Source organism: Rutidosis leptorrhynchoides, chromosome 8, assembly GCF_046630445.1.
Source record: "Rutidosis leptorrhynchoides isolate AG116_Rl617_1_P2 chromosome 8, CSIRO_AGI_Rlap_v1, whole genome shotgun sequence".
Lineage (NCBI taxonomy): Eukaryota > Viridiplantae > Streptophyta > Magnoliopsida > Asterales > Asteraceae > Rutidosis > Rutidosis leptorrhynchoides.
The window spans coordinates 16,256,007-16,265,698 of NC_092340.1; positions in this window are offsets into that span (position 1 = coordinate 16,256,007).

Consider the following 9,692-nt stretch of genomic DNA (forward strand, 5'->3'; position numbering starts at 1 on the left):
TTAAATTATTCATACCCCACCAATTAAACACTTTGGACCAAATTTCGAAAGCTCGAGAACATAGAACAAGTGAGTGGTCCACCGACTCAAGATCGTCATCACATATCGGACAACGAACGGAGTGTAAGTCAACCCCACGCTTGTCAAGTTCCAAGAGAACGGGTAATCTTTTCCGTCGCGCACGCCACACAAATACCTCAACTTTTTTCGGGACAAGTTTGTTTCTCAATGTCACCACACAATTAGTTGAAGTGTTAAGTAGTTTACCATTTATTTGGCTCGTCAGAATGCTAGTTGAAAAGACCCCGTCTGATCCCGAGGCCCATTTCCAGCGATCTTCATTATCTGGACTGAAATGGAATTGTTGTATCATTGATTGGAGTTGTTCGAGCTCTGTTGCTGATCTGCCACGCACCGGTCTTGACCAGGACCATTCTCCCATGCATGTTGCACCATTGTACCCGACACGATCTTTAACCGAGGCCTGCAAATCAGTTTCGAGATGTGCAAGCCGGCTGAATTTTTCCTTAAGAGTACCATCACATAACCACGCGTCATTCCAGAATGAAGTTGTTGCTCCGTCACCAATTTTCTTGATAAAAGAACCCCTGAAATTAAGACCAAGGGAATCCAAAAAGACTCCCGAGTTGACAATGTTTAACCAAGTTGTATTTCCAGAATGTGACTGAAAATCCCCACCCGAATCAAGAAAACCCGAAACCCCGTAAATACTTTTAATGACTTTGACCCACAAGGCGGTGGTTTCGGTTTTGAACCTCCACCACCACTTGCCGATCAAAGCTAAGTTTTTGCTTTTAAGTGACCCGAGATTTAGTCCACCTTCCGCGAATGGAAGGAGGACTTCATCCCATTTAACCCATGATATTTTTGAATCGTTTCCCGACCCGCCCCAAAAAAATGACCGTCTTACACTCTCGAGTTTTTTGAGAACACTAGACGGGCATCGGAAGAGAGAGAAGTAGTACAACGGCAAACTATTTAGCACCGAGTTAACGAGCGTCAAGCGTCCACCAGATGAAACCATACGCGCCTTCCAATCCGAGAGTCTCTTATCAAACATATACGAATTGGGTTTAGAGTTTACGATGTCAAATTACACACCTAATTAATATGGTAACTAGTTGAGTATTTTTTTTGTTCTGATAACATAATCAAGTGACAAAGATATGGCATACATACAAGTTTGAACGAACTTATAATGTTGAAGTACACACCTAATTATTTTGGTAACTAGTCGAATATTTTTTTTGTTAGTCTCGTGATTGCATCATCTATATAGTAAATTTTAAAGTGTTAGGTATTTGTATAGAAAACCATCACATTTGTAAATCCTTACCTCTCATGTGGGTGTATTTGAGGTAACAAGCATATGAAAAGTACAACTTATAAAAAAGTTAAGATTAAAAAAATTAAGCTTCTAAAACTAGTGTTTTAAAAAAAAAAATAAAAAAATAAAAAATTTGAGCTAATGATAACAAAGTTATTAAAATGCCTTTCGTTATGTAATTTGCATTTTATATTTGAGTCCCTTTAAGTAAATTCACAATTATAAACTCTAACTCCAACTAGTTAGTCAATTTTTTTTTTGGAGTAAACGAGGAAACTCTCCAATGAACGAGCACATTGGCTCCCCATAGAAGGTAAAACCTCGGGTAATCTGAAGCGATCCGTCCTAATCCATAAGGACGAATACAATAACATATGATTACATCGTGAGGTACTTGACCTCTATATGATACATTTTACAAACATTGCATTCGTTTTTGAAAGACAAACTTTCATTACATCGAAAGTTGACAGGCATGCATACCATTTCATAATATATCCAAACTATCAATGACTTAATAATAATCTTGTTGAACTCAACGACTCGAATGCAACGTCTTTTGAAATATGTCATGAATGACTCCAAGTAATATCTCTAAAATGAGCAAATGTACAGCGGAAGATTTTTTTTCATACCTGAGAATAAACATGCTTTCAAGTGTCAACCAAAAGGTTGGTGAGTTCATTAGTTTATCATAAATATTCATTTCCATCATTTTAATAGACCTCAAGATTTTCATTTCCATTTCTCATAAATATACGTCCCATGCATAGAGACAAAAATCATTCATATGGTGAACACCTGGTAACCGACCTTAACAAGATGCATATATGTAACAACCCAACCCGTATTAAAACCAGCCCATAAAATTTTTTCCTTTTAATATACGTTAAATAATACTTTGGGTCCCAATTGTTTTTCCATAAACATCTTTAATTACAATAGAAGGTTTAATAACCTTAAAACATTTAATACATTAGTTAATTGTCCAAACGGACATACACGACCCGACTAGTTTAGTTTCCAACAAAACGAGCATGGTGATTTGGGACTACGCTACCCAAATCCTAATCGAGTACAAAAGCAAGATCTTCTAAGCAACCTAGCCAAGATCTCTAATCTCCAAGCTTACCCGAGCCGCCAAGCATGCGAACCTATAAAAATATCAACAACGAGAGGGTAAGCTAACGCTTAGTGAATGATAATATACTACATACATATATATGTATAAAATGGACGCGCCACACAAAATATCAAATACCGCATACCGAAGCATCCATGTATAAGGCAACTACACTAAGCATACCGTACGATCTCTAAGCAACAAGCTAAAGATATCAACAAAGTATAAGTTCACCAACGACGATGTGAACAACGCCAATAAGCTACACCCGGAGGGTTAGCTACAACAACATTACATTAATACATATAACAATATAAAACGAATAAGGTTAACCCCTTAACCCATTACCGAATACCAAACGCCACAATGAAGATTGGCCGAACTACACGAGCCTTAGTAATCCGAACCCACACGAGATTACTATCTTCACAACATCGAGGTTGGCCAAACTACACGAGCCTTAGTAATCCGAAACCACACGAGATTACTACCTCAATAAGATGACCGAACTACACGAGTCATCGTGAATACGAACTACATGCGATTCACTTCTCAACATCAAAACCCACGGTCACGAGATTATAAAATCCACCACATCGGGGTCATCCACTTCACAACAATATCAACCCTTCGCCATTGGGGTTATAACATCCAAATCACAACCATGTGTGATAACGTACACACAAGCGTGTACCTCGCCAAAGGTGGTCAACCAAAACGCACAAACGTGCCAATTGGACTCATACAAAAGTCCATCAAATCCACCTATATGTGAAGTGAGCTCTATAGCCGAGAATCACTTCACCCGACCCGCACCCATCCTACACATACATATGCACATAGGATATTAACACTCACCTTGTCGCCTTGATGAATGCTTCCAAGTAATCCGCAACTCGTCAATGGAAAGTACCTATTCCATTAACACAAATACAACAACACAATTAGGGTGGATTTACAAATCGACCCAAATTGTCAACTAGTGCAAATTCGACCCAAATTGCACTTCCAAGCTCAAAGCATGCCAAAACTAACCAACAATCACTAACACAAGTGAAAATGGTCATAATATGCCAATTAAACCCGAACACAAGTGTTAAACACTTATCATTCTCAAAATCGCCCATAAACCCTAATTTTGACCCATAAGGTCAAAATCTCACCATTTACAAGTTTTGACACCAAAACATGTTTAACTCAGTTTTATACTTCAACTTAATCCATTTTAAGTTTACAACCCTCATTGAATAGACATTCGGGTTATAATCCTCAACGAACCCTAATTTCGACTCTAGTCAAAATTAGTCAACCACAAGAACCCTAAAGGTCTCCAAATCATCAATAATCACTAACACTAGTGATTATACACCATTCTCAAGTCTTAAACATGGTTAAATCATTAACCAACCCAAAACCCGCCTCTAACACTTACATACCCGAATCTCGGTGTTAATCTCCAATTAACAACTAAATGGGTTCCATCTATGAATCATACAATCAAAAGCCCCAAATTTGAATGATGAACACGAAAATGAAATTCGAAGTTAGAGCTTACCACTAGTATCACCGTGTAGCTAAGAATGAGGAGAACAAACTTGTCAACTACGCCAAAGATCAAATCCCGCTTCTTCCTTTCCAAAAATCCCTTTGAAATCAAATGGGTGTTTGAGTTTTTGAGAGGAAAATGAAATGAAAAGGGAAAAGAAATTAGGAAATGAAAGGAGTGGATGAGGTTAAAGCCTCAAATCTGGCTCAAACGTGAAAAGACCAAAATGCCCTTGCTTCTCATTTAATATTACAAAAATCCGGCACCAGTTTGCCCAGAATGCCGCGCCGCGGCCTAATTCGTCGCGTCGCGACCTATAACTAGGTCTGGGATCATTCTTTGTCCTACTTCTGATCTCAATTTCAGCCCATTGCCGCGCCGCGGCCTACTTTGTCGCGCCGCGACACAAAGCACGATCTGAGTAATTTTCTCCTCACACAAGACTTAACACTAAAAAATGTCCCGAACCCTTCATACGCCTATCGTACATACCCAATACACCTATAAATCATATACGGGGAAAACGGGGTGTTACAACTCTCCCCCACTTAGATTCGATCACGTCCTCGTGATCCTAGTCACGAACCCAAACGGACCCACACTCAATGGTCGTCGAACATGCATTTCAAACCGACTTCTACCACATATTCGCTAACCCAATGGTTAATCCAATGACAAATTACACACTTGATCGCATCCCGAGACGTTCAATACACGCAACAACCGAAGTCTACAACGATCCCTTAGACAATTCTTCTCAAAGAGTTACCCTTAACAGCTAAATCGTCACCCGCGATTTATCAAATTCTACAATTTCCGAGCATTAACACTAACTCAATCCCTCATATCGGGAAAACTCAACCAATCTCGTATCGAGATACCAATTCCTTAGCATACCCTTACCGAGTACGACGCTAAAAACAACCAAGTCTCAACCTAAGGTCAACAACCCGAAGCGATGAAGACCGAACCAAACGAATCCTTACGGATAACACCAATCACTATACATCCCTTGTAGTGTGCAATACGACCAATACGCAACTACCGTAACATCATGACAAACGGTTAAGACCGATAACGCCCCAAACGACTATGGTAACGTTAATCCCAAGGTGTACAAAATCGACTATCGTCACACCCGTAGCAACATGTGAGCGAAACACGGCTATCGCATCACTAATCATACAACATGGTCCTTACAACCCCACCATCGGCGTATAAACAACCGATAGTTCCTACAACATGGTCCTTACGACCCCACCATTGGTGTATAAAACAACCAATAGATCAAACATCATGGTCCTTACGACCCCACCATCGGTGTATAAAACAACCGACAGATCACACAAAACGAAGGCTGGCCGAAAACACACGCGCCTTAGTGAATCCGAACTACACACGACTCACTACCTTCACCACAACAACAATTGGGATTGGCCGAACTACACGCGCCTTAGTGAATCCGAACTACACGAGAGTCACTATCCCGGAGGAATGACCGAACTACACGAGTCATTTGTGAATCCGAACTACACGAGACTCACTCCTCAATACAATGACCGAAACCACACGAGTCATTTGTGAATCCGAACTACACGAGATTCACTTCCACAATAAGATGACCGAAACCACACGCGTTATCGTGAATCCGAAACCACACGCGATCCACTACCATGATGAAGTCAGCGGACCCTTGCTTCACCAATCTCAACACCGGATGAAGTCAGCGGACCCCGAAAGTCATGCTTCACCGATATAACACTATGCCTATGATGAAGTCAGCGGACCCCGAAGGTCATGCTTCACCAATCACGTACTCCCATGATGAAGTCAGCGGACTCGAAAGTCATGCTCCACCAATCAATAACCATGATGAAGTCAGCGGACTCGAAAGTCATGCTCCACTAATCAATAACCATGATAAAGTCAGCGGACCCCGAAGGTCATGCTTCATCAATCACCAATACCATGATGAAGTCAGTGGACTCCGAAAGTCATGCTTCATCAATCAACGCCCTTTTGGCCTCGAACGACGAGTAGCGTAACATCGCGCTCTACTACGCCATAGTGAATCCTAACGGATACCACTAACTATTCACACACTCGAGCAAGAACCACCTATATCAAACATAGGCACAAAACAATAATTCTCTAGAAGAGAATCCGACACACACCTCCCTTAACCGAAGGATTTCACCTTGCTCACCAAACACGTCCATTATCTCTCAACGAGATTTACCACATTACCACCTCGGTGATAATTCAAATCCAAACCATAAGTACAATTTATCCGAAATTGTAATCTACCACAAATCGACCAAAACCAGGTCTTGACAACATTTTTCGGATCTACCAAAAGCATCATCCGAAATCTCACCCTAAAACTTCCTCGTGCGGGAGTGTAACTCCCCCACTTGGAACTACGTCCCATATCCACAACTCGTACAACCGTACAATGCTACCAAAGGTAGACTTTACAAACGATTGGGCTCACACGACCGATCACCATATCTTGCTCCAGCCTTGAGCACACGAAGGATTTCAATCAATCCTTAAACACTTCGAACAAAAAGTGTACCACGATTACACAAACCACACCCTCGCAATCATCCAATTGCTCTAGTTTGTCAATTTCCACCTAGTCACTCATGTACCTAAGGGTTCACTCCGGTACCCTAAGTACAATGTAACCACAACACAATCGGAGTCGAACACCACGCTAGTAGGTATAAAAGAGGCACCTAATGTCGCGTCTTATATACTCCATTACCAACATACATCGAGATCCAAAACACTCGATCTCAAGGTTTTTCAGCCCACCCATCGAACCTCACGGTTCATCGACCTCCACACAAAAGCAAACATGCGCTTAACAACCGAACACCAAAACCCATTTCCATGGCTTGGTAGAAATATTTTCCAATACTAAGGAATGCTTGGTGGCACCAAGTCTTACGCCCTTCGCCCGACAATCAACGTCACCATTGGGTACTTCCATTAGGAACGTCACCCATAACAACAACATGCACAACACAATGCATTTAATAAACTCAAACTCAACGGCGCATAATAAATAATCAAAGGGCATATTTATTAAAACGAAACGTACCTTAACGTCTCCTTGAAGCACCCGTCCCCGCTAACTTGGGACATTCCGACTTACGATGTCCTTCTTCTTGGCAATTGAAACACACCATACCATCACCCTTTGGTACCGAACATTCCCAAGACTTGTGACCCCTCATGCCACAATTGTAACATCTAGATGCACTAGAATCCGGTATACCCGTCCGCGTACCACCCGTGCTCACACTCGGACCCTTAGTCCTCTTACTCGGAGCACCATACGAAACAACCCTTCTCTCACTTGAAGGTTCACCAATCTTTGATCGCGTATACGACTCGAAACCTCTAGCCACGGCGAATAATTCCGCAAACGATTTCGCGTGACCCCGGCTAATCTTATTCTTCAAGTCATCATTCAAGGTCCGATAGAAATCTTGCATCAACAAATTATCATTCTCCAAATACTCCGGGCAAAAACGAGCCTTCGCCATAAAGGTCGTCTTGAGAGTATTCAAATCCATAGAACCCTGTTGCAAATTTCGCAACTCATTACGCATTTCCGACAAATCGGCTGAAGTCCGGAACTCCTCGAAGAATTCCTTCTTAAACCCGTCCCATGATAGCGCCATAAACGGTTCACCACCGACAAGATCAATCTTACCATCCAACCAATCCTTTGCCCTACTCCGCAACAAACTAGTAGCGAGTCTCGTCTTCTTCTCAGGAGGGCATTCAATAGTACGAAAACACCCTTCGATATCCGAGATCCAAGTTGTGCTTATCAAAAGATCCGGTTTCCCGTCATACATCGGGGGTTTAGTCCTCATGAAGCTCTTAAGACAATGCTCCATTTCACTACTACCCTGAAATTCGGAATACTTCCTATCCATTTCTTCTCGAAACGCACTCATTTGCTCCGCAACTCTAGCGTTAAACTCCAAATCGTTCGTCTCGATCCCGTTTCCCGTCGCCATTCTAAGGAATGCAAAGCGATTAGATCATGAACGTATAAAACAACACGCATAACACCGTCTCATCTTGCTCAACACTCGTCGTACATTACTTGCTAGACACGATTTCCACCCGTAATAAGGTTTGCAAGTCCTTATTACGCACACATGCTGTATCAACTCGTTAGTACAATGACCGCCTCGCTCGATGATATAACCAACACAACGACGATTCCACGCGATATAAACACACGCAAGGGAATATCATCACAACACAAGCCAAAAATCCTAGTTAGTCCACCTACAAATAAGGCACTAACTATAACCCGTTCCGACCCGTTCACCTACAAGTCCCGCAACAAATAAGCACACACAAAAGTCTAAGTCTAGGCACCTATCTCAAGTCGTCTAAATCCCTTAGACCATGCTCTGATACCACTTGTAACAACCCAACCCGTATTAAAACCGGCCTATAAAATTTTTTCCTTTTAATATACGTTAAATAATACTTTAGGTCCCAATTGTTTTTCCATAAACATCTTTAATTACAATAGAAGGTTTAATAACCTTAAAACATTTAATACATTAGTTAATTGTCCAAACGGACATACACGACCCGACTAGTTTAGTTTCCAACAAAACCGAGCATGGTGATTTGGGACTACGCTACCCAAATCCTAATCGAGTACAAAAGCAAGATCTTCTAAGCAACCTAGCCAAGATCTCTAATCTCCAAGCTTACCCGAGCCGCCAAGCATGCGAACCTATAAAAATATCAACAACGAGAGGGTAAGCTAACGCTTAGTGAATGATAATATACTACATACATATATATGTATAAAATGGACACGCCACACAAAATATCAAATACCGCATACCGAAGCATCCATGTATAAGGCAACTACACTAAGCATACCGTACGATCTCTAAGCAACAAGCTAAAGATATCAACAAAGTATAAGTTCACCAACGACGATGTGAACAACGCCAATAAGCTACACCCGGAGGGTTAGCTACAACAACATTACATTAATACATATAACAATATAAAACAAATAAGGTTAACCCCTTAACCCATTACCGAATACCAAACGCCACAATGAAGATTGGCCGAACTACACGAGCCTTAGTAATCCGAACCCACACGAGATTACTATCTTCACAACATCGAGGTTGGCCGAACTACACGAGCCTTAGTAATCCGAAACCACACGAGATTACTACCTCAATAAGATGACCGAACTACACGAGTCATCGTAAATCCGAACTACACGCGATTCACTTCTCAACATCAAAACCCACGGTCACGGGATTATAAAATCTACCACATCGGGGTCATCCACTTCACAACAATATCAACCCTTCGCCATTGGGGTTATAACATCCAAATCACAACCACGTGTGATAACGTACACACAAGCGTGTACCTCGCCAAAGGTGGTCAACCAAAATGCACAAACGTGCCAATTGGACTCATACAAAAGTCCATCAAATCCACCTATATGTGAAGTGAGCTCTATAGCCGAGAATCACTTCACCCGACCCGCACCCATCCTACACATACATATGCACATAGGATATTAACACTCACCTTGTCGCCTTGATGAATGCTTCCAAGTAATCCGCAACTCGTCAATGGAAAGTACCTATTCCATTAAC